Here is a 27,373-nt window from a genome sequence, read left to right as displayed (position 1 = left end):
ATTAGTTTTCGAATTCCATGAATATTATTATTTTCTGTACTTTGGCAGATTCGAATTTCTATTCAGTCCCGTTTGTTCTAAACCCTGTGATTTACACTAGTTGAAATTTGATCTGTTCATTAAAAAAACAGTATGATAAGAGTACAATTTGTGCTTATACTTTCCTAATTATGAATTAACATAAATGTTCCTTTAAAAATGAGGTAAGTAGTATCAACAAACAATGAAAATAGAAGATGCAAAAAAAAAAAAAAACCACGAAATTATGCCCAATACTATGTTTGCGATTGTTATCAAATCGTTGATCTGGAAACTATCGAAGTCGTGATAACATTCATCGACAACATGCATCAGATCATTGTTATTGATTGGCGGTTGTCTATCCCACCTGTGACTTTAATGCACTACTGGCCATTAAAACTGCTACACCAATAAGAAATGCAGATGATAAACAGGCATTCACTGGACGAATATATTATACTAGAACTTGAAACGTCCACTTTGAATAATTATACAGGACTGTGCTTAACCTGACATACAATATTTTTGGTGCAACGTAATCTGACTTTCAAAAATCCCTACAAAAGAATGGCCCTGACTAACATTAACCTATACCTTTCACAAATCACTTACCTCACAAAAATCTTCGTTACTCAAGCTACTGTAATACAGCGAGCGCCACTACTGCCAGCTAAATAAAAGATTCAAACTACGGAAGGCACTAACTACTGATAGGCATAGTTAGCAAATGAAAGATTTTAATAGAGAACAAACAATGTATTTACACTAATAGTGTTGAAAAATCATAATATACATAGCAGTTCATGACATCCAGTCTTACAAATTTCAAAACTCCGCCATTTCTCTCCCCACATCCACCACTGCTGGCGGCTCACCTCCAACTGCGCAACGCTACGTGCTGTTAACATCCAGCTGCCCAACACTACAATGGCAGACAACAATGCAAACTAGCCACAGACTGCACACAGCACAGCCAGTGATTTTCATACAGAGCGCTACGTGGCGTTACCAATAAGAAAACCTAAACAGCCTACTTACAAACTGACGTCTGATTACATTTTCACGTAATTTGCGTGCATAGACCTTGAGAAATCAGTACACAGAACAACCACCTCTGGCCGTAATAACGGCCTTGATACGCCTGGGCATTGCGTCAGAGCTTGGCTGGCGTGTACAGGTACATGTAGCTTCAACACGATACCACGGTTCATCAAGAGTAGTGACTGGCGTATTGTGACGAGTCAGTTGCTCGCCCACCATTGACCATACGTTTTCAGTTGGTGAGAGATCTGGAGAATGTGCTGGCCAGGGCAGCAGTCGAACATTTTCTGTATCCAGAAAGGCCCGTACAGGACCTGCAACATGTGGTCGTGCATTATCCTGCTGAAATGTAGGGTTTCGCAGGGATCGAATGAAGGGTCGAGCCACGGGTCGTGACACATCTGAAATGTAGCGCCCACTGTTCAATGTGCCGTCAATGCGAACAAGAGGTGACCGAGACATGTAACCAATGGCATCCCATACCATCACGCCGGGTGATACGCCAGTATGGCGATAATGAATACACGCTTCCATTGTGCGTTCACCGCGATGTCGCCAAACGCGGATGCGACCATCATGATGCGTTACACAGAACCTGGATTCATCCGAAAAAATGACGTTTTGCCATTCGTGCACCCAGGTTCGTCGTTGAGTACAACATCGCAGGCGCTGCTGTCTGTGATGCAGCGTCAAGGGTAACCGCAACCATGGTCTCCTAGCTGATAGTCCATGCTGCTGCAAACGTCGTCGAACTGTTCGTGCAGATGGTTGTTGTCTTGAAAACGTCCCCATTTGTTGACTCAGGGATCGAGATGTGGCTGTACGATCCGTTACAGCCATGGTGATGAGATGCCTGTAATCTCGACTGCTAGCGATACGAGGCCGTTGGAATCCAGCACGGCGTTCCGTATTACCCTCCTGAACCCACCGATTCCATATTCTGCCAAAAGTCATTGGATCTCGACCAACGCGAGCAGCAATGTCGCGATACGATAAACCGCAATCACGATAGGCTGCAATCCGACCACTATCAAAGTCGGAAACGTGATGGTAGGCATTTCTCCTCCTTACACGAGGCATCACAACAACGTTTCACCAGGCGACGCCGGTCAACTGCTGTTTGTGTATGAGAAATCGGTTGGAAACGTTCCTCATGTCAGCACGTTGTAGGTGTCACCACAGGCGCCAACCTTGTGTGAATGCTCTGAAAAGCTAATCATTTGCATATCATGGCATCTTCTTCCTGTCGGCTAAATTTCGCGTCTGTAGAACGTCATCTTCGTGGTGTAGCAATTTTAATGGCCAGTAGTGTAGCACCACCAGTTCTCATCTGCTGTTATTATGTTTTACAGAAAATTTCACACAAGTGTCAGTGAAGTTAACAGCAGTTTCCATCGACATACCTTCTGTTCGTCAAACGATTTTTATAGATGAGTTTATCAAAAAACTTTGTCTCTGCTAATCCACATTTCCATCGATTACAATCTTAGAGACACCGGGCAATTCTGTTTCAGTATTAGTCGCATTAGCTTGATGTAGTTTGCCGTAGTGTTTGATGATTGATTCGAACGTTTCGTACCAACACCAGTGGATTCATTTCCGTCCCAGAAGCGCTCGAATACTTCCTGCTCGTGGAGTCGGTATCGTGAACTTAACGCCAACATCTCTATCGTCTTCAAATTTACATTGCACGGTTCGTAACATAAGCTGACGCCTGTGTATTGCAATGCTGGACTGTGACACGACTCTCCGCTCTACATTCGGTGTGCTACAATTGACAAATTTGCTTCCGTGTGGGTTGTCGGACGCTTTGTGTGTCATCCCTGCTTGCTGAGACGGCCCGTAGTCGCTATTACAGAGTGTTGCTTTCCGGCAGCTACATTTCGCTCCCCGCGAGGTGGCGGGCAACGAGTGCCAAAACCTTAAGGAGCAAAATGCAGATCAGAGGAGGACACATGTGACACGGGCAGGTGAATGTCGGAAACTACATACGGAACGGCTTTCTGTGCTTCGCTAGAAGTCGAGTTGGTGCAGGCACTAGGTGCCTGGTGCCGAAGTGTACTTCAATTGTTGTGATAGACTGCAGTGGATATCGAGCAGTACTGTCAAGTAGAATGAGATTTTCACTCTGCAGTGGAGTGTGCGCTGTTGTGAAACTTCCTGGCAGATTAAAACTGTGTGCCAGGCAGAGGCTCGAACTCGGGACCCAGGCCTTTCGCGGGCAAGTGCTCTACCAACTGAGCTACCCAATCACGACTCGCGCCCTGTCCTCACAGCTTTAATTCTGCCAGTACCTCGTCTTCTACCTTCCAGACTTTACAGAAGCTCTCCTGCGAAACTTGCAGAACTAGCACTCCTGAAAGAAAGGATATTGCGGAGACATGGCTTAGCCACAGCCTGGGGGATGTTTCCAGAATGAGAGCACTTGCCCACGAAAGGCATGGGTCCCGAGTTCGAGTCTCGGCCCGGCACACAGTTTTAATCTGCCAGGAAGTTTCATAACAGCGCACACTCTGCTGCAGAGTGAAAACCTCATTCTGGAAACATCCCCCAGGCTGTGGCTAAGCCATGATTCCGCAATATCCTTTATTTCAGGAGTGCTAGTTCGGCAGGTTTCGCTGGAGAGCTTCTGTAAAGTTTGGAAGGTAGGAGACGAGGTACTGGCGGAAGTAAAGCTGTCAGGATGGGGCGTGAGGCGTGTTTGGGTAGCTCAGTTAGTAGAGCACTTGCCCGCGAAAGGCATGGATGCCGAGTTCGAGTCTAGGCCCGGCACACAGTCTTAATCTGGCAGGACGTTTCAGTACTGTGAAGTGTTATTAACCCTTTATGTCCGGGCTTGCTCGCACATACGGCGCTGGAGGTGAAGGAAGCTCCACGTAGCAGTGGGCTTTGGCCGTTGCTGGCGCACTGGACGGCAGTGTTGCGAGGTTCGCAAAAGTGGAACACGGTGTGTGCTAAGGGCCATCAGTCTATGTCACACTGCAAGGGCATTGTGACTGATGGAAAGTTATTCTTCGTGACTGAACAGAGATGAACTGCACTTCCGCATAATATGACTGAGCATATAAAAGTCTGTACAACTTTTTTCATTCCTCGTGCTTTAGTTGTTTTAGTAGGTTTCAACCTCTTCGTAACAGCACTGATTTCTGTTAGTTTTATGCGAATTTTGGTATGTTACCTTTATCAGCCAACGTGCTGGTTGCACTTGAAAGGCAGGGGTTTTATTGTTACATATTCTGTTTAAGTTCTTCCTGTTGTTTGATTTAGTTTTATTGAGCTATCTTAAGCGATGCTGGGTTTATTGATTCTTACTTAATTACTTTAATTTTCAATCACTGCTCCATTAACTTACCGGAGAAACCGTTCACAAATTGTTTTGCTATTGGCTAGTTACGGCTACAGTTTCATTTCTCACAAAGAAATTAACTGCTGAGACTCCTGCTTCTGTTTTTACTGCCGTCTTTTCTGCCGTTTTATCTGAACACCACGACCATATAGCTGTTGTTACGGATGGGTCTAACCAGGGTGACTCTGTTGGTTGCTCTGTCGTCTTCCCGGATCGTGTCCTCAAGGTCAGACTGCCTCCCGAATTTACCATCTCTGACGCAGAATTATATGCCATCTTACGGGCACTGGAGCAGATGAGAATTTCTCCCAGTGTTAGATTTCTCGTCTGTTCAGATTCTTTGAGCGCCCTTTCCTCTCTCCAGCGTTTGTACCTAGCAGATAAAGGAACCCAGACTATCCACGACGCCCTCCTCCAACTACAGCGACTGGGGAAGCAGCTGTCTTTCTGCTGGATACCAGGGCACGCGGGAATTCTGGGGGATGAAAGGGCTGATCGAGCAGCCAAGGAGGAGTGCCCTAACCGCGCTGTTGAGGTATAAAGTCCTGTGTCGCTGGGAACATGAGTGGCTACAAGTGACCGACAGCGAGCTCCCCGTCGTCAAGCCCACCACTCGGCCGTGGTGCACTTCCCTCCAGCCACGTCGACGGGACGAGGTCCTCCTCACTCGTCTTCGCATCGACCACAGCCCTATGACGCATGGATTTTTACTTCGGCGAGAGGATCCTCCGATGTGTGGTGCCTGTGGCGTGCAGATCACGGTGCACCACACTTTGTTGGACTGTATTTTCTTTGCTGACCAGCGGACTGGAGTGGATCTGGCGGCGGATCTGCAGTCTACGTTATGCAATGCTCAAAGGAATGTGGTTCGCGTTTTAAACTTATGTCAATTGTCCCACGTTTTTAACAAGATTTTGGGGAGATATTTTTAATGTGTCAGCGGGGTGGCTGGCTCACCCAAATTTTTTCGTAAGTGGTCAGCCAGCCACATTTCCCTGTGCTGTTCTTTTAGCTCTTTTGTGGCTTGCTTTCCCTCTGTTTTAATTTCTTGATTGGCTATCTTGCCTCCTCATAGGTTTTAGGGCATGCGAGAATGCCTGTGCGATGGAGTCATAGTGTGGTCGTTTCGTGTGCACGCGTGTTCGACAGTTTTCGTCCTTATCCACATTCGTTTGTTTTAATCGATGCCACGGCGCTGATAACCTCGCCGTTGGGCGCCCATAAGATCCCAAACCACACACGCACACACACACACACACACACGCACACACACACACACTCTTAACTGGTGAGAAATTTTAACGGCCCCAGAAGCGGACACCATTACCCTTGATTTAGGGTTGGGTTTTTTTAAGTTTCCCTTATTCATGAAAATGTTCTTCAATAATAACTGCTGTAATTGTGTATCACAATCCCGAGCTTGGTGTTGGTTGTGGTCTTTTAAAATAATTGCAACGGTTGTCGTGTGTACGTTATTTTCTTGTTTTGGAACGTTCCTGTACCAACCTGGAACCAGACTGTTCATGGTACTGCAGGCAGCCGCTGTCGGCATAATGTGGGGCCGGTGGGTACGCTGTGCCCGTGTCTAACAGCTTTGTAATTATTACTGATTTCTTTGCAGCTGCTTAATTAATGGACTCAAGGAAGCCTTCCATTTTCATGTTCTACTTTGTTGGTCAAGAGGGAAGGACATCTCAGCATCTCCACATGTAACTCTATACACCCACCTCATATAAGATTTTTAAAGAAAGTCACCTATACTTTTACATGAGGTAATGGAAATGGTACGGAGCTTGGATCTCGCAGTGATAGGGTGCAGAGAAAAAAACCAAAAAACTTAATACTATTCACTTGCCTCAACATTTTAACATTTAACAAATAAACAACTAAAAAGACGTTTTATAACAGCCACTGTAAAATCGTTAGAAATTACGACAGTGAAAATGACACAGCATTAACAATAAGATAAATAGTAAGAGAATCAATGATAACAAGTTCATAACTTTCTGAATAACATCTCACAAAATCTGTGAAAACTAATGGTGCGTTAGCATAAGGCTAGCAGCTTGACTTTGCTGAGACATCACGCTGTCCCTTGGAATGTAAATCAGACACAGTGTCACACTAAATCTAGATAACCACAAATCGCACGCCAGTATATGTTACAAGATCCTTATAACTTTAACTAAGCAAATCAATTTTGCATACCGCGCTACAGTAATCCTAAATTAAAGCAATTACTGTAGCAATTCAAAGGAAAATAAACAATGTGAAACGATTTGCGGTCTTAGCACTTTTAAGGATACGGATATCGATCCTATACTTGAAGGATCGAATCTACGCTTACGCTCTTTCCTATAGCACAGCGGAATCGCTGAAGGGGAAGTCCCACCATTCTAGAAGCGACAAATAGGCGCTTAGGGGTATTTTGGCGCGGAGTCAGTCAGTCGAGCTTGACCAGACCAGTAGCTCAAGTTCCAGGAGCTCGTGCTCCACACACCGCGCGTAAAAGTGGAGTATTTTGCGCAAAGATTATACTAAAAGTTGAATTAGAGTTAAAACGCAAGTAGAACGCCTATGTGTACGACCGATGTGAGATTTTCAAGATCACATTTGAATTTCATATCGAAAGAATTGTTACGTAATGAAAATTTGAGGGTACAGTAATGAACCAGCAATGTAAACTCATTCAGACTCGTGATAAAAGATTGCATTTGTAGAGTGAGTGCAGTCGGAACCAGTAGGGACGTGTTATATAAATTTCAAGTGAAATAAAATTAACTGTGACGTACAAAAATGTCCACATATTTCAAACTCCTCACCATTAATAAAAAAGTTTTCGAAGAGACAGAATCAGAGAACAGTGTGGTAGAATAGACAGTGCATGCACTTCGGGCTTATGCTCAGAACTTTAATCATTGACTTACGTACCTTGGGAGCAAGTCCACCCGCCATAGCTGGCTATCTAGCCATGTCCGATATCTAACTATACTAGCCAGCCAGTTTACAGCAAGTATTCATTAGCTACATCCTCTAATAACAGCAAGAAAAAAGTATGGGCAATTTACATTTGTTCAGTCTTGAAAGACGATAGTAGGAAAAGTGGGACGACTGCAAGAACAGTTTGTAAACATTTGTGTACAATGAAAAAACCGCTACAAGAAAGAGGGGAGCCAGACCACAAAGCGAGACAAAGTATCAAGCAGATCACACATCATAACGAACAGCGGCCAGCAGTACACCAGCTAGCAACAGTAGAAAATACAAAACGTATGTATTGCAACTTGCTGTAGGCCGCCATTGACAAAAATTAGTACTGTAGAAATAGTTTAACAGTGCAGCATAGGCAAGTAAGCGATTAAAAGTAACTCTGACGAAGAGTGATAGTTTACAAAATTTAAACATTTATAGAAATTGTATAGTATTTGGGAAGGATAATAGAAAACTTAGATTGCAGAAATGGAGCCAAAGATGCCGGTAGATAAGATCAAAAAAGAGTATCAGATGAGGACAACTATCAGTCGAATGTAGAGGATGAGGAACAACTTTTATCAGAAAGTGAATTAAAAAGGGAGTAAAGGATAGTGAAGTGGAAATCTGAGCGGTGACCAGAATGAATTATTGTTTGAGAAACTTATCCACGCCCTAAGTGATGAAGGTGGGAAACATGAACACTCTCAAAGCACAAGGGCGAGAAACTGTATTAGCTGTTAAAAATAGTAGATGTAAAATGCTCATAGGAATCGGTTTCAGTTTCAAACAATTAATGGAAATATTGGGGAAAATATCTAGGAAACTAGAGGAAGTGTGAAGAATCTAGATAAAATCTGGAGAAACACGAAGAAATACTAAAGTAACAAAAGGAAGATTTTGAAGTATCAATATGGGAAAAGATTGATAAATTATTTGAGAAAAGTGATGGGAATATCAAAAAATGTTAGAAAACAGCGGAGGAAAAAATAGATGAGAAAATGTTCAATGAGGAAGAAAAGGAAATAAAAAAAATGCGAATCAACAGTCCAAAACGATACCGGAAGACGTATCTCAGGTGGAGCAAGAAGCAGACAATGAAAACAGACACTCCAAGGACGTGAAAAGCAATCGATGGTTACCACAGCAGTACTGCAAGAAATAAATCAAGCAGAAACAAAGACCCAGATTAATAACTTTGTGTTGTTGCTGTGGTCTTTGGTCCGAAGACTGGTCTGATGCAGCTGTACTTACTGCTCTGTCATTTGCAGGCCTCTTCATCATCTAATAACCATCGCAATTCGCATCCTTCTGAATCTACTTACTACATTCGCCTGTTAGCCTCCCTCTACGGTTTTTACCACCGCACTTCACTCCAGTAGTGAATTAGTGATGCTTCGATATCGCTGAATGTGTCATGTCAGTCGATCCTTTTTTCTAGTCAGGTTGTGGCACAAATTTCTTCTCTCCCCGATTCTGTTTAGTATCTCCTCATTAGTAACGTGATCTAATCTTCAGCATTCTTCTATAGCACCACATTTCGAAAGCTTCTACTCTCTTATTGTCTAAACTGTTTATCGTCCATGGTTCACATCTTTACATGGCTACACTCCATAAAAATATTTTCAAAAAGACTCCATAAAACTTAAATCGATATTCGATGTCTTCTTCAGAAACGTTTTCCTTGCCATTGCCAATCTACATTCTATATCCTCTCTACTTCGGCCATCATCAATTACTTTGCTTCTCAAATAGCAAAACTAATCTACTACTTTCAAGTCTCGTTTTACAATATAACCCTCTCAGCTTCACTTAATTTAATTCGGCTACGTTCCATTATCATTGTCTTGTATTTTTTGATGTTCATCTTATATTTCTCTTTCAAGACACTGTCCACTCCGTTCACCTGCTCTTCCAAGTGCTGTTAATAGCTGATGAAGTAAGCGACGTACTCGAGGGAAATATAGAAGCCAACTACAGACTCTTGTTGGCCAGCCAGAGGAAAACTGTAACAAGTTAAAGAAGTCAAGACTACATGAAACCTTTTGACAGAGGATACGAACATTTAATGTGTTTCTAACACAAAACTTGCGAGAAAAGCGAAAAAACTGTGCTAAGTCTCAACTACAAACAGATGTGGATGCAACTTGGATGCTGCGTAAATAGATTATGGAAAACCATTTTCAAAATATAAGGCACAAATATGACTCAGGGAACTACACGAATACTAATTATGTTTCCGAGATGGAACCTGTGAAGAAACTAGGGAGAAATGTAGTTTCTTGATTTTGGTCACCAAATGTGGATACGATGTATGATTGCTACTTCTAAAGATGCAAATCAGCGGAAGAAAAACAAGCCATATGGATACAGATCGAACTTGAAGCGTGCACCCTGTTTGAACGCAAAATACTAGATCAGCAAGAGGACAAGCATTTAGTAATGGTGGCACAAAGGAGAAAGTTAGTGGAGCATATAGGAAGGCCACCGGAAACACAAATCAATGCATTCGAAACAGGTGGTCGAGAAGGAGAGAGCGGTGAGCACGAACATAGATGTGAAGGGTAGAGCCCGAGAAGAGGGGTGGAACCGGCAGGGAACATCAGGGAACATGTAAGAATTTCAACATTGGCTCAATCTGAGACGTATAGAGAGGAGCCGTGAAAAACTTGGAAAGAAGAGAAAAGCAATTAGGTAGTAAAATATAAAAAAAAGTGACAAACAAGAAGGCTTGTTAGAAGTGGATATTATATCGAAAGATATGGCAGATATCACATCTGTAAATGAGGTTAAAAATGTGGACGGAAGATTAAATTATTAGTCTAGTCGGGGAACCGCTGCGTGCAACCCAAAAACGTTGTGTATAAAGAGTCATCGAAATAAAGAGATGAAATGCCGAGTTTAGCGGTCAGTGGATTCAAAGTAAAAGGAGTTGGACGTGAATATGGCAACTGGTAATACAGGTTGAAATAGAAGGAGAATCATATCGAATGGAAACTGTAGCCCTACGTAATTTTCAAAAGGAATTTCGATGGGTTTATAAGAGCACCGTGCAGAGATAGATTATGGAACAAATAAAATGAGGTTTTATGGTGAAGGAAAGGAGCAAAAAGTAACATTAAATAACAAAATGACAGTAAATAGAACACAAGATTCCCGTGCGTACACCATCTGGCAGCTTGTGTAGAAAAAATGGGAAAGGAAAGTTTAGTGGATCATAACGAAAGTGGCATTGATACGCGCGCGGCTGGCACTTTGGCCGGCAGCGAGTCAATTGTTCATCGCTGGTTCGACGATTTTAAGTCAGTAGCGTAGAGGCAGCGGGCCTGACGGTGTGGTCTGTCAGTTGCGGTTACAACGGGGTTCGCAGGTTGGCCCTGACTTGGTGCGCATGCTCATTGCGCGTGGTATTACTGGAGTGCTGCGGACGGAGACGGCGGATAGGTTTGAGTTCCGGTACGAGGCTTGGTGTTTGGCTTTGTGCACGTTGAGAAGAGCTTGCCGCAGCGTCTCCTGGCATTAAGCGTTCGCCTGGTCATATGCTGTGTATTTGACTTAAACAGGTGCAACTGTGTGCTTATCTATATTTGGTAATGGTTGACTAATGTTGTCTTCAGTGTAAATTTGGTGACGAGTCTGATACGTCAAAGTTATGTCTCACGTGAGGTGATAACGGGACTTGGGCTTTCCATCTTAGTTTCCTACCAGTTGATGTAGGATCTGCAGCTATATGTAAGCTTATTATTGAGTGATTGAATATCTAAGGTTGTTGTAACCTTGGTGATTAAGTACCAAAATTTGCAGCTTACTTTACGAATAACAAAATACTATGCTGTCTCTTAAAACTACATCATATTCCATGAATGTGTCGTTCTGGTGGAATCTCGCCCGTTTAAAATAATACTCAGCTGTTACTATCACACTTCAAGGAACATCTTACCAACGAGTGTACTGTAGTATTTAAATAAATTCTTAAATGCTGAGTTACAAAAAATTTGCGAGTTTTCTTGTTTTAATGTTATGCTTATTTGCGAGTTTTCTTGTTTTAATGTTATGCTTATTCTTTCATGTAATATGAATGTGGAATTGCAAGTGTGCTGTTGTATTTGATTTATGTTTCAGTTACATGGAGCGTAGTGTATTTCGTCCGGTAAGGTGGGGCGTGGCACTGGGGCTAGACGACTTGGCCGTTGCGAGTGGAACTGTGATTTGTTAGACCCGGCTCCACGTTGCTGGCCTTCTGTCTAGATCTGGTCCTTTAGTTGGGTGTCGCTGCTCTCTCTGTTCCTGGCTCTGTCAGGTCGTTCAGTTTTGTAGCTCACTCCTCCGCCGCTTTGGCGAATGCCCCTTTCGCTCAAAATATGAATTGAAACCTGTAGAACTGGGTTTCACTCTGTAATTAGTGCCAGATCAGATTGTTGGAGACTCCGCCTTATTAATTATGAGCCATTTGTTTATTATATTTGTACCTTGTGTGCTGGTTGTGAAGCTTAATTTTTATAAAGGAGGGCTTCATGTGCGAATGTTCTCAGGAAATGTTTGGATACTGAGGCGCCGTTTTCTGTTAATAGTTTGTTATTTTAATTATTGCGTCCCATACTGCCATCAACTGGATGAATCCTCAGTCAGAAGCTAGTGTGCCGAGCGTCTTCACTGCCGAGTTTTAGAAGTTGCTTTTATTATTACTTGTGTGCCTTATGTTACGCCTTAATGTTATACCGTGGTATTAATTTATAAGAGAAGTCATTGTACAGGGTAGTCTTGCGGCTTCAGAATTTGGCAAGTTTCGGTTTTATTAGATATTTACGGAAACTGAAATTTCGTTAATTATTTGTGCATTTGTTATGCAGATGTTAACAGGACCTTATCATAAATTTTTATTGTGCTTCTCTGAGGTTGTTAAATTTATCTGTTTTATTATATTACATTGTGCAAGTTAAAAAACATGTGTATGTTTGACAATCATGGCCTCGCTGTTTCCTGTCTTATTACTGGACGCAAATAACACGTTCCAGTTATATCTGCGAATAGTGAGGAAGCTGCAAATGAGCTTACACAGGAGGAAATTAACAGCAGAATAAATGGGATCTCTAATATTGGAAGAGTAACAGCTGGAGAGCTATTCTGACTAACTGATAGACATGAGATGATGTTAGAAAAGTCCGGGGATGATAAAAATCACTCTACATCCAAGCCTTATTAACCATATTTTAGCTGGCTTGAAGAAAGCTTAAGAATACTCAATACAAGAGTAAAAGGGACGTTCAAATTCAGTGCCATAGCCCTTGCGTCACTAAGGCAAAGTAAAACGCAAATGTGATGCCTGAGTTAGACACTCGGTAAACTAACAAAGAAAAGATGTGAGCCAAGTGTAATGAATGTGGCGGTCATGCATGAAGCCGATTAAGAAAGTATAGTAACCAGTCCTTGTAATATCCTTTGGCCCGTTCTCGCGTATGGAAATAGGTGCAACGACCTTTCCGTTGTTATTGGTTTAAAGTGGGGATATATCGCGAAGTGGTGCGTTTCACCTGCACGAGAGAAATGTATATCCATTGGTTTATCGTTGCTCCATGGTGGGCGATGAAAAGTAAGAAAATCAAGATGTGAGAGGACTTGGTTACGAGACAGGATAACGAGAGGACATTTTGCAAGTGTGTGCAATAAAACCGTCATTGTTAGCTGCCATACTGTATAATTTGAGTTTTTTGAGATTCACAAGAGATATGTGATGTTAATGTGGGGTTTAGTAACGACCATAATACAGCCTGTTGCATTTCAAAGGTAATTGCGCGTATTTAATTTTGATCAAAGGATTCTGTGATGAACTATTAGGTACTACAAGCTAGTATAGGGCTTCGAACATTTGGTGGTCGATGTTTGCTGTAGAACCTTCTTCAACAACTCGATCAAAAGCATAGAGGATGTTTTCTCTACTAAAAGGTACTCATTGCACTCGCAGACAATCATCGAATGACCAACTGCAAATGGAAGTGTTCCAATTCGAGAAGATCCTATAGAAGTTTTATTTCTCTTACATTTCAAGAATTTTATAGGCAACCGTCGGAATCGGCAGCTGCTTCCCCACCACGAGAGTAACCTGTCTACGAGTACGAAATTATGTACGTCGTGGGGGTCATCGGCGCCGCACGGAATATTGTACTTCACAGGCATACAAACAGAGTCACTAGTTCAATAACATCGAGTTTAATATTCCCAGCTTGAAAAACATTAATTTCTTCGTGTGAGCAATAAAAAGTACTATGAAAATGGCTAAAACGTGACAGGACCTGCAAGGAGTGAAACATAGACACTGTCAAATATTTCATCACTAAAAACAAATTAATACACGATTATTCAGTTACATGCATGTAGTGTATATATTGTGATTTGTTGTCATAAATGTGTATATCATGTTATGTATATGTACTAATGTTGGGCTTTGTATAATTTCCTGTACGACTGATGGATTCATTATATGTGAGCTGCATCCAACATCAGGCAGCCACGACAACGCGAGCCCATAACATATGAGCTTCATACGGCTCTGCTCTGCAGTAAAGGCAAGCATGCTACCTCATAGCACACATTAGTCTGGTCTTTGTAAATAACAACTGGGTTAGGAATATTTGTAGATTTAGTTATTATATGTTTTAGTGTATACAGAGTGATTTGCCTTTTTTTATGTACTTACAATTGTGGAGAGACATTCTCAAGTATAAAATCTGACGTGTATATTGGTGCGGTAAAGCTGATTTGTGTCTGGAGTAAAGTAATTAAAAGAATGGTGAACAACTCAATTTTTATTGTTAAAACCACATGACAGTTTAGCACACAGGGGGAACAGGAAGCTAACGTGCAGCCCATTGGTGGTGAACAAAACCCAGCGCAAACGGTACTGCTGGCCAAGGAGAATCCAAAGATCCTATGGATGAGCTCTTAAATCAAGTGAAACTTTTAATAAATACCGTAGCTAGTTTAGCTGCGGAACAGTGCAACATGTCTGCTACTCAGACGAAACTGTTTGCTGAGTAAACGAATATGTCAGCTTCGCAGGCGGCTATTTCTGCAAGTGTAGAAATCATAGCTGTGGAACAGGCAAATATAGTGGTTAAAGTAACAAATTTGACCACCACTGTGAATAATTCAGTTACAGAACAGGCAGAGTTATCCGAGAAAGTAAAGGGTATAACAAATATAGTGAACGAAATGCCCACAAGGGAAGATTTCGTGTAAGTATTAGCTGATGTGAGTACTTTGACAAATGAACAGACAGAAATCAGGAAAGAAATATAGAATGAAGTAAACCCACGAACAATTTCCGATCGAAGTAAACAGAGTAAACAGTGAAACTGAAACCGTGCGGGGCAGACAACGAATGGTAAAAGTAGAGGTACAAAACCTGGCCTCAACGTTAAAGGGATTAGTGTCCGAATGTGAAGGTTGAATGGAACAAATGTTCCAAGAAAAAAACCCAACAGTTCAAGTAATATTTAAACAACTTGGTAGTGGATAAGGAACAGCAGGTTGTATTGTCTGTAATAAAGCTATCAAGGAAGCGGTAATGAATATAGTGATTGGGCTACCGTTACCTCGCCAAACAGATCAAGAGTTGAAGGAAGTTCACGAGCAGATACCAACCGAGTCCCAAATATGGAAAGTAGAAGTTACACAGAATTTCAAACGTGCACTCAAAGGACAGAAGAACTGCAGGAGGCTACTGAAAAAAGAAAGGAAGCTAGTCACCCCAGAGTGGAGATCTAAAGGTAGCAGGGCTCAATGTATAATTATGGGGGTGATGTGCGGTACCCAGATACAGGCCCAAATGGACAGAGGTATGAAAGTATGTCACCTATGAGTGATTACACCAGATCTATCATAGAAGAGAAAACGTTAAAGCATAGGCAATTCCAAATATTTTTTTCTGGAAAAGAAGATATTAAACCCTGTCTTTTTTTTTCAGACAATTCAGAGGAGTGTTACCGCGAGCTTGGTCTGTATCAGGATACATCCAAGGTGATACTAGTCTGTGGGTGACTGACATAATAGACAAGTATCACACCGACGAAGAATTTGAGAAGGCATTCCTCAATAGATATTGGTTCACATTCAGGAGAGATTGAAGAGGCAAGTACATAACCTGGAACCTTTCTCTTACCTAAAAGGGAACTTACGAACATACTTCGTAAGATATTTGAATAAAGCAAGATATTGGGATCAACCAGTAGATCACAAACGTGTGATAATAGTCATCAAAGCTCAGTTTCCGATGGAGATCAGGGAAAAACTGCTGCATGTTTCCAAAGATAATCTCGAAGAATTTATATCTGCAGTAGACTCAATCGATTTGCTACAGGAGGAACAAAGAGGAAGAAATAATTACAATCAATCCTGTCAAATGAAAATAGCCAGATATGTTAAAACAGTAATAACGGAAGAATTTGTAGAAGACAAATGGATAATTTTCATCGAACCAATATGAATAACGGTTACAATAATGGAGCAAATTGCACGGAACAGCAGAATAATGGAAGAAGTTATTAGCCGAATAGAAACTGACTGACAGAGGCGATTTGAGAGGAGGTACAGTCCTGTGTACAGGTTGTCGCCTTTATCTTGACACAACACTGACTTTGAGCCCGCGATCACAAACTCGTCCACGTACTAGAGTTGTCAGAAAACAAATGAAAACCAAGTAAAAACATAACACAAAATTGACTTTGACGCTCCTGTACCGTTGTCCGGGAGTAGAACATTCAAAGATGTTCCGAGTGGTGACTCTGGACACCGACACACTGGTGCACTCGTTGAATGAAAGAATTATTTACTGCTTCCAGTATTGCCTGCTGAAGAGAATTACAAGCAATTTCGATACGTTCCTGCATATCCTCTGGAATTGTTAGAAAATCGCGATAGACAACGTCTTTAATGCATCACCAAAGAAAAAAGTCCATAGGATTTAAATTAGGAGACCTAGCAGCCCAAGTAACTGTTCCTCTCGACCAGTCCATCTGGCAGGATACCTTCGGTTCAGAACACGACCTGCACGCAAGGCATTGTGTGCTGGACGTCCATCGTGTTCATACCACAAAAGCACTCTGGTTCATAGCGGCACTTCATCCAGAAAAGGAGAAGGAATTCGTCTCAGGAAGCTGGCATACGCTGTGCTGCTTAGACTACCGTTGATGAAATAAGGGCCAATAATTATAGTACCAAGCATCCCACACCAGACGTTAATTCTCCATTGACTCTGATGTTCCACTCGTCTTAGCCATCGCGGGTTGTCGCTGGACCAATAATACATGTTCCTTGTATTTACCTGCCCTTTTTTGTGAAGGAACATTCATTGGTAAATAGAATATTGGAGAAGAAGTTCGGGTTGGCGAAGATTTGCTGCTGTGCCCACTGACAGAACTGTACACGTTTCTGTAAATCATTCCCATGTAACTCTTGATGTAGGTGTACATGGTAAGGATGGACCCGGTGACATGTAAGAATACGATGTGCACTGGTTTTAGGAGTACCAGTCTCGTGTTGAACCTGTCGTGTGCTCACAGGTGGATTCATAGCAACGGAAGCGAGAACAGTAACTTCGGCAGCTTCATCTGTGCGACTGCTACGACGATTGCGTTGTCGTGGGTTGAAACTTCCCGTTTCCTGAAGCGTCGCAACAATACGAGAAAACACCCGTCGGTAAAGTGGGTTCTTGTCAGGGTATCACTCTTTACTGTATGCCTACTCTACACACCAGGACTAAAGTACTGCACTAAATGTATCCGTACATAAGAAAACAGTATTGCAATTAGTTCTGCTAACTTACATTCCTCGTAGATGAGAGGCATTTCTACCTTCTCTTCGTTGGTGTACATTCTACTCACACAACTATTCAACTGACGGTGATTGCCGGAATGATGGGTGTGCACTCTACTTATGTTTACATTTGTCCTCTGTCAACGTCAGCACGTGGATGAGTTCCATTACCCCGAGTACCTGCACTAAAAAGCGCTGGGAGCGTCAACGTCAGTGTTGTGTTATGTAATTAACAACGTTGTCTTTCAGTGAATGGCTCACTGTGATACATTTTTGAATAGGTCTTTAGGAGAGGGAATGAATCTCGGAATAAAAAAGATAGGGTGCCATTTAAAAAAGTCATACCGCTGTTCATATCTTTGTACAAAACAAAGCTACAATGAAGACAATCATGCTGATTGATGTCTCCCTGAAGGAAGGCTAAAGAACATTTGCTTGAAACATTTTGTAATTGGCATCTGGACCAATAGTTACTTAGGGTGGTCAAGATAAATCGGTATAATGACCGTAGAAATCAAGGTTCAAAATGGCTCCAAACACTATGGGACTTTTAACATCTGAGGTCATCAGTCCCCTAGAGTTAGAACTACTTAACCGTAACTAAGCTATGGACATCACACACATCCATGCCCGAGCCAGGACTCGAACCTGCGACTATAGCAGCGGCGCGATTCCAGACTGAAGTGCTTAGAACCGCTCGGTCACAGCGGCCTGCGAGAACAATAACCGGTCATAGACAAAGTAATCGATGATAACAAATGACCAGCTAGACCGGGCAATTTAAACTGAATCCGACCGGATTACGCCTCAGAGGTTCGGTCGATAGAAGAGTAATGGGGGACAAGCAATCACCTGTAAACTGTTTTAGATACAACGATGGAATGAGGATCATTGAGGAGTTAACGGAAGACGTATATCCTGGGGAACAAGTTTCTAATAAAGTGCCAGTATCAGCGATCCGTGCCGAAATGTTAGACATACCTATCAGAGTAATCTCGGTAAATGTGATCTCCAACTATTTATTTAAGGGGACCACTCCCTACCTATCTAACCCATGTTAATTTAGGCAAGTATTTGACCCTTTTGTGAAAAAACTATTTGATTCAGTACCTTAATATTTTTACTGTATGTTGCAAGATGCTAATAGAGTCAACTGTACTAAAATCTACTTTATCCATTTTATAGTTTTTAAGATATACTTTTTTAAATTTCTTAACAAAAATGTTAAGTTTTTTCTGCAGAAAATATTTTTTTTGTGAACTTCCTAATGGGGGAATGTTAATGAATGTAGTAATTGAGGTGGTTTTTTATGTTATGCAGAGTCTCTGAAAATTTCATTTTTTTTATCTCTGATAGTTTCTGACATAATAGGCATATGTACTGAAAATTTTAGTTTGCGGGAAATTCACTTTAAAGAAAAAACTTTTGAAATTTGTAACTTACAGTTAATTAAAACTGTCCTGCTGCATATGAAGGCTCTTCCTTGACCTCTAGCAGGTCTTCCAGCTTCTTTTTCCCTTCCTGGATGTTTGTCTTGCTTTCTTGGCCGTATTAGATGCAGACTTGTCTGCATCGGCTATCCTCATTTTATCGCAATGTTGCAGCCCAGTGATTTTCACCAGGATTAAAGCCCAGCATTTTCTGTACCCAACACTTTCCAATATTACCACAGCTGAATGTAATGACAGCATCATGAAGTCCTGATTTCATTGTATGCATGCATGCCTACAAATACATTTTTAGGAAGGCAGTTCCAAATTATGCTGCTGAAACATTCACTTGAGATCTATGTCTGCCCATGCAGACATTTCCTTAGAAGGTCAGGATGAGCCAAGTCTCTGAAAATAGGTTTAATTGCTGTAATAACAGCAGCAGGAAGAGAATGCTAGTGAGAATAATATTCTCCAGTTGCCTGACTCCTATTGTATTTGCACCACGAATTTTCTTCTGATGGACACAATCCATGCCATGGCTTATTGTCAGTAGTGGACTTAAGGAAGAATATGACCCAAACATCACTCTTCATTGCCTCCAGAGTTTCTCTATTTCTCCTAATTGCCTGCCCATAGTATATCTGCAAGTTTTCTATAACAACTACTCGCAATCACACTTGAACAAAACTAACCGCGTGTTTGAAAGCGTGTTGTATGCAAACAGCAGAAACAAAAGAATACCGACCGACCGTTGCATTCCAAGGATAGCCAACACACTCGGGAGTAAAACAAAATCCCTAACGTGCAATGTAGGGGATATAAAGATCTAGAATATATGCAGAAAAGTGGGTGGCAAAAAAGTGGGCGTGGCAAATAAACACACATGGTTTGAAAATGCTCTTTAAATGCTCGAAACAATTTTTTTTTCAGCAAAATCCTTTTCATAGTACTAAAATAAAACTTTAATCTATCAAAACATGATGAAAACCGAAAATCGTTTTTTTCCGACCTGAACCATGGTGTGGTCCCCTTAAACGGCTATCCCAGAAGACAGGTTACCGACGTCGCCGATACGAAACTGTAAGATCATTGGAGCCTTAGGTACCCGTTCGCAACCAGTCGGGATACAAACTTTGCTAGAGTACGAAATACAGCGATAAGCTGTGTGTTCCTTGTAATTCAAAAATTAATAGAACGTTGTATCATCGGATTAGAGACTATGAGGGACAAGGACATAAAAATAGACTTCTCGTCCGGTAACGTCAGTCAGTTTTTGTGATAATGGGGAAATGGCACAAGTTTATCTGATCAGGGAAGATCATTGGAAATTACTGTCCTGGTCATGGTATTAAGCTCATTAAAAGAGGAAGGAGATGTAAAAGTAAGGAAGAGGTAAGGGAAAGCAAGATTCTTTGGATAGCAGAACAAGTGGAAGAAATGGCAAAGGAAGCTGATGGATTGGAAAACGAACAAAATAATCAGTTGGTAGATCTTTTGGATAAACATATCCAGGTTTTTGAAGAAAGGCCAGAATTATTAAGGGATTTAAGTGCCATTTGGAGGTGTTTCCTCATGAGACGTATGGTAATAAATCAAATCTAATTCTGTGGAAACTGAAGAAATCAGTAAGTGAAGAAATAAACAGGATGATAAACTGGGACCTACTAAAACCATCGGTCAGTCCATATTGCAGTCCGCTGTTAGTTTTACATAAACCAGAGGAATTTATGTTGCAAAAGGAATGAGAGGGTGAATAGTCTACCAATGGTGCCATATGATAAGCCTACTTGAGAAGAAAAGATTAAGTTGGCTTTAGTGAACATGGCCGAAAAAGCCAGAAAGAGAAAGATGCAATATGGCAGTTAGTTAAGGAATGTGCAAACTTTTGCAGTAGGGGATAGAGTGTTGTTGAGCACTCATTTACTGGAATCTTTATTGAAGAAGAGGAACGAGAAATGGCAATTGTTATTCGTTGGGCCCATTGAAAAAATAAGGATTCCATATCGTGGGGCATATCTGTCGGTCTACCCAGTGACGAGAAAGGTGAAGGGAGTCTATCCGCATCACGATATTAAAAAGTACTATGCGAAGTGAAAATTAGAATTAGTCCCGTCTCTAGTAAAGATTGTATACATTAAGGAGATTTTATTTCATTGAGATTTTAGGTTTACGCAGGTTTAGTTAGATTAGGAAGTGTATTGATGTTTGTTTTCAGCAGAACCACACAAGGAGAGCTGGTGCTGATTGTATACTGTTATGTGTATATGAATAACTTCTGTGTTTATTTCCAGAATTAATTTTAATTATGTATGTATTCATGCTCTCGATTAAGTGTAAAGAGTAATATAGTTCATGAGTGATAGTGTCAGTACTTACTGAATGCAAATATTTTGACGGGAAATGACTCCAAGTAGCTCTGAGAAGTATGCTACGACAGAATAATTTTTCAGGGGATATTAGATAACAAAGAGCAGGGATATGCATGTCATCTTGTGGCTGGCTTTACTACGATTTGGTGGACCTTTAGTATATGACGAAATTTGCAGTGTCAAGCAAAAGATAAACTAACGGTGGCCGAGCTGAGCTATGTTAGATTCGGATACTAGCGAGAAATTACCGTATATTAGTGGTTAAATGTTTGTATTACTTGAGCAAATTGACTTCCTGTGAAACAAGCAAAGTAATATGACATTGCAAATAAGGAAGCATAGCCGGCCGGAGTGGCCGAGCGGTTGTAGGCGCTAAAGTCTGGAACCGCGCGACAGCTACGGTTGCAGGTTCGAATCCTGCCTCGGGCATGGATGTGCGTGATGTCCTTAGGTTAGTTAGGTTTAACTAGTTCTAAGTTCTAGGGGACTGATGACCTCAGAAGTTAAGTCCCATAGTGCTCAGGGCCATTTTTTTGTAACATATGACTGATCAAATTACGTATGAAGTTATCGAAATATAAGAGCAGTGTAATTGTGCGTGCCCATGGACAGCCTGTGACTGTTGATAGGGTACAACCAATGCGCCATAATTAGGAATATTATAAGAATTCATATCGTGTTGAGACTGATTCACGGTGTGGTTCGATGAAAGTAGGATATAAAACCAATGACATTTAACAGAAGTGCTAGAAATGTGAAAGAATGGTGAAAGGGAAAAGAAAAACTCGATCCGAATCTATCATGCTAGTGCAGAAACATGTAGCATGCCAATCTACTAACAATTCCAGGGTCAAGAAGATATTCAGAGTAAGGGATCAGAAGGCTCAGACTTTTCATTCTGTTTCATGTCCACCACATCCCATTCCTGATGGCGATGCGAGCCCGTAACTACCTGGTCCACCACGAGAGACAACCCGATCCCGATTCATCGATTACGCATCCCGGTGGCAGTCGTGGGGAGCAGAGTCATCATTCGACACCAGCCCCCCAGCTTCCCTGCGAGGTCGACCGACGTCACCCAACTTCTCTGCAGTAACTAATAGTGAAGGAACTGAACAAGAAAATCGTTATTTAAATTTGTGGATTTCAATCACAAGTACCAAAATGCGAAATGGGATTTGGAAACTAGGTTGGCTGACCTCACTCCCGGTTTCCCATGGGGGCTTTGCCCGGACAGAGGGCTCTGTCAATGGTGTTTGGGAAACTAGGTTGGCTGACCTCACTCCCGGTTTCCCATGGAGGCTTTGCCCGGACAGAGGGCTCTGTCAATGGTGTTTGGTGAACGTGGTCCAGCCTGGGGTAATGATGGTTGCGCGTGGCTGGTGCTAGGTGGGTTCGTGAAAGCTCGTACCCAAGTTTTCCCTGCCGCAAGTGCAGGATGGGTTCGTAAAAGCTTGTAATAAAATTTTAAACAAATCGGTTTAACAACCTTCTTATTGTTACTGGTTTAAAGTGACGATATATCGCGAGGTGGGGCGTTTCGCCTGCGCGAGCGAAATGTTTATTCATTGGCTTAGCGATGCTCCATGGCTAGTTAAGAAAAGTAAGAAAATAGGAATGTGAAAGGACTTGGTTACGAGACAGGATAACGTGAGGACATGTTGGAAGTGTGTGCAATGAAACAGTCATTGTTAGCCGCCATACTGTATAATTTGTGTTGTTTGAGTTTCACAAGCGATGTTGTTGTTGATGTCTTCAGTCCTGAGACTGGTTTGATGCTGCTCTCCATGCTACTCTATCCCGTGCAAGCCTCTTCATCTCCAAGTACCTACTGCAACCTACATCCTTCTGAATCTGCTTAGTGTATTCGTCTCTTGGTCTCCCTCTACGATTTTTACCCTCCACGCTGCCCTCCAATACTAAATTGGTGATCCCTTGACGCCTCAGAACATGTCCTACCAACCGATCCCTTCTTCTGGTCAAGTTGTGCCACAAACTTCTCTTCTCCCCAATCCTATTCAATACTTCCTCATTAGTTATGTGATCTACCCATCTAATCTTCAGCATTCTTCTCTAGCACCACATTTCGAAAGCTTCTATTTTCCTCTTGTCCAAACTATTTATCGTCCATGTTTCACTTCCATACATGGCTACACTCCATACAAATACTTTCATAAATGACTTCCTGACACTTAAATCTATACTCGATGTTAACAAATTTCTCTTCTTCAGAAACGCTTTCCTTGCCATTGCCAGTCTACATTTTATATCCTCTCTACTTCGACCATCATCAGTTATTTTGCTCCCCAAATAGCAAAACTCCTTTACTACTTTAAGTGTCTCATTTCCTAATCTAATTCCCTCAACATCACCCGACTTAATTCGACTACATTCCATTATCCTCGTTTTGCTTTTGTCGATGTTCATCTTATATCCTCCTTTCAAGACACTGTCCATTCCATTCAACTGCTCCTCCAAGTCCTTTGCTGTCTCTGACAGAATTACAATGTCATCGGCGAACCTCAAAGTTTTTATTTCTCCTCCAAGGATTTTAATACCTACTCCGAATTTTTCTTTTGTTTTATTTACAGCTTGCTCAATATACAGATTGAATAACATCGGGGAGAGGCTACAACCCTGTCTCACTCCCTTCCCAAACACTGCTTCCCTTTCATTTCCGCCGGCCGCGGTGGTCTCGCGGTTCTAGGCGCGCAGTCCGGAACCGCGCGACTGCTACGGTCGCAGGTTCGAATCCTGCCTCGGGCATGGATGTGTGTGATGTCCTTAGGTTAGTTAGGTTTAAGTAGTTCTAAGTTCTAGGGGACTGATGACCACACCTGTTAAGTCCCATAGTGCTCAGAGCCATTTGAACCAATCTTTCATTTCCCTCGACTCTTATAACTGCCAACAAGCGATACGTAATGTTAATGTGGAGTTTAGTAACGGCCATAATACAGCCTGTTGCATTTCAAAGGTAGTTGCGCGTGTTTAATTTTGATTAAAGGATTGTGTGATGAACCATTAAGTACTACAAGCTTGTAAAGGAGTTCGAACAGTTAGTGGTCGATGTTTGCTGTAGAACCTTCTTCAATAAGACAGTCGAAGGCACACAGAAAGTTCACTCGCAGACAATCATCGAATGACCAAATGCGAATGGCAGCTTTCCAATTAGAGAAGATCCTATAGAAGTTTTCTTTTCCTTACATTTCAAGAATTTTACAGGCAACCGTCGGAGTCGGCAGCCGCTTCTTCACCACGAGGGTAACTTGTCTACATGTACGGAATTACGTACGTCGCTGTGGTCATCGAGGCCGTCCGGAATATTGTACTTCACAGGCATACAAACAGATACACTACACACATTAGTTCAATAACAACGAGTTTAATTTTCCCAGCTTGAAAAACCTTAATTTCTTGTTTTGAGGAATAAAAAATATATTCTACACGTTTTTCTCGACTGTTTTATTGCACAATTATAAAGAAATGCTTACGTGTAAACTTGTGTAGTGTATTAGTAACGGTTGCTTTGGAGGTACTCTATTACGCAGCCACTTTGTTAGACTGTTGCGTCAAAGCGCAATGATTAAATCGATGGTGAGAGTGGGCCCAGCACCTGCGACACTTGTTAGGTGGTGTGGCAGGTGCGAGTGGCCGTAGAGAATTTACGAGGAGGAGCTGCGGCTCACACAGCGTAATGTGTTGTTGCACCTTGAGAGAGCCACAGCGTTACACCAGAGCGGAGTGCGCCGGCGCAGAGCAGTCTGGGCGCTGGTGGGACTTCACCCAGGTGGCGCCGGAAGGAGCTGATGGGGGGGGGGAGGACTCAGCCGTCGGCCGGAAGCCTACAAAAAAATGACTCTGAGCACTATGGGACTTAACATCTTAGGTCATCAGCCCCCAAGAACTTAGAACTACTTAAACCTAACGAACCTAAGGACATCACACACATCCATGCCCGAGGCAGGATTCGAACCTGCGACCGTAGCAGTCCCGCGGTTCCGGACTGAAGCGCCTAGAACCGCACGGCCACCGCGGCCGGCGGAAGCCTACAGCGAGCTCGAACATCGACCAGCTGGCAACAGGCGGTGCGGCTTACCTATAGGTGGATCTAAGTCGTTACCGTATTTAACGCATCACCGTACCAGGGCAGCGTGTGAGGAGAGCGAGTTTGTGGCGCATGACAGCGAATAAATGTGGGCGTCTGCGCAAATCCTGTGTGATACCCCAGTTGTATCTTCCTGTGCATTTAGCTGTGGAATGTAAAGATATGCTTATGCATCCAAGAAATCTTTTTTTTCCTTACTTCTTATACTTTACTTCTTTCTATCTTTGCAGCGAACTGAGATTTTTAGTGTGTCTCGTTCATCATTACTGAATTTCAAAAGCTTTTCTATAAAATGTGACACTGGCAAAATTTATGGGCTTATAGATTTGTGGTGATACAAAAAGCCCTTCGTCACATAATATTTGGCTGATCTGAACAACTTTGTGAAGTTCATAACAAAATGTAGGATAAAGAATTTTGAGAAATATGTTTCTCTTATATTTCTTTCAGCATGAACTTTCCTATTTCATGAATTTTGAAATGGTTCAAAAATGGCTCTGAGCACTATGCGACATAACTTCTGAGGTCATCAGTCGCCTAGAACTTCGAACTAATTAAACCTAACTAACCTAAGGTTTGTTGGTTGGTTTGTTTTGGGGAAGGAGACCAGACAGCGAGGTCATCGGATTAGGGAAGGACGGGGAAGGAAGTCGGCCGTGCCCTTTGAAAGGAACCATCCCGGCATTTGCCTGGAGCTATTTAGGGAAATCACGGAAAACCTAAATCAGGATGCTCGGACGCGGGATTGAACCGTGGTCCTCCCGAATGCGAGTCCAGTGTTTAACCACTGCGCCACCTCACTCGGTCTAACCTAAGGACATCACACACATCCTTGCCCGAGGCAGGATTCGAACCTGCGACCGTAGCGGTCGCTCGGCTCCAGACTGTAGCGCCTAGAACCGCACGGCCACTACGGCCGGCTTTTGAAATGGACTGAAACAATATGTTACTTTATAGAGACTGAAGCAGCAAGTGAAAATTTCTTCCAAGATCAGGAATCGAACTCAGGTCTCCTGCTTAGTATGTAAGTTCGCTAGCCACTAAGCCACCTTGGGAGAGAAGTTCACACAACTTCTGTATACGTGCCTAGCCAGCTGGAGGGACACCCGTGGTCGCTTCCTGGTTTTCACTCGCTGCTTTAGTCTACATACATAAAATTATATCTATATGAGACCAGTGAAGTCTGAAATTTTGTCATCTGAATATGTAACTGTAGTTTTCAGTTCGAACTTGAGTGAAAAATTTCTGGGAAATAGATTCTGAGCAAACATCTTTCAGCATGGACTTTAATATTTTGTAAATATTGAAATGGACTGAAACGAAATGTAGTTGTTATCTTCAGTTTGGATATTGTGGAGTGAAAACTTTGGGGAAATGCGTTGCCACATACTTCTCTATTAGCACGAACTTTTATATTTCATAAATTTTGATCGAAAATTGTATTTGGGTGAGATTGGACTGGGTTTAGATTTGAAAAACCAATTTTAATCATTAATTTGATCTTGTGGTTTGAACATTTCTGTTATATATGTTTCCATTTATTTATCTTTCAGCAACGAGTTTCACATTTTATGAAATTTGAAATGAACTTGATTGTAATCTGCAATATGATCGTATCCTGATTGAATTACTCTATGTATGATGAAACTGAATATATCTTTGTTAATCTCAGAACATAATAGTGATGGATGGATGTGGTTCTGTGAAGTATAAATTTCGAGAAAAGAAAAGGAAAGACCGTAGTGCCAAGCTACCGGGGAATCACTGCCAACTTCAGTTAGGTTCGGTGAGTGGGGAATTCCTTTTATTGGTAATTGTGAGGGCTTTGTAATTAACATTTTTTTGGAAAAACATTGTTTCACGCGGAATTTGAAAACAGTTAGTTGGGGATGTAAGGATACATATATTCGACCCTATAAGTGAAGGATCATGTCTATCCTTATGGTCTTCGCTACAGCAAAGAGGCATCAACAACAAGGATGCTCCTCGTTCTGGAAGGGATAAGTTGGCAGCGTGGCCATATTTTGGCGCGACGGAGTGAGTTGGTCGAGCCTGAGCAAGCCTGCAGGGCTGGTTGCTCCAGCTCGCGCTCGGCGCATCAAGCGTAAATGTTAAGTATTTTGTGGAATAAATATACTGAAAGTCGCACCCCAGTTAAATAGCAAGTAGAACGTGTATGTGTATGAGCAGTGTGAGATTTTGAAGCTCAGATTTAAATTTAATCTCAATCGGATTGATACATAATGAAAAGGCAATCGTACAGTAATGAACCGGCAAT

The sequence above is a fragment of the Schistocerca americana genome, chromosome 6, assembly GCF_021461395.2.
Source record: "Schistocerca americana isolate TAMUIC-IGC-003095 chromosome 6, iqSchAmer2.1, whole genome shotgun sequence".
NCBI classification, from domain to species: domain Eukaryota; kingdom Metazoa; phylum Arthropoda; class Insecta; order Orthoptera; family Acrididae; genus Schistocerca; species Schistocerca americana.
This window is presented reverse-complemented; position numbering follows the sequence as displayed.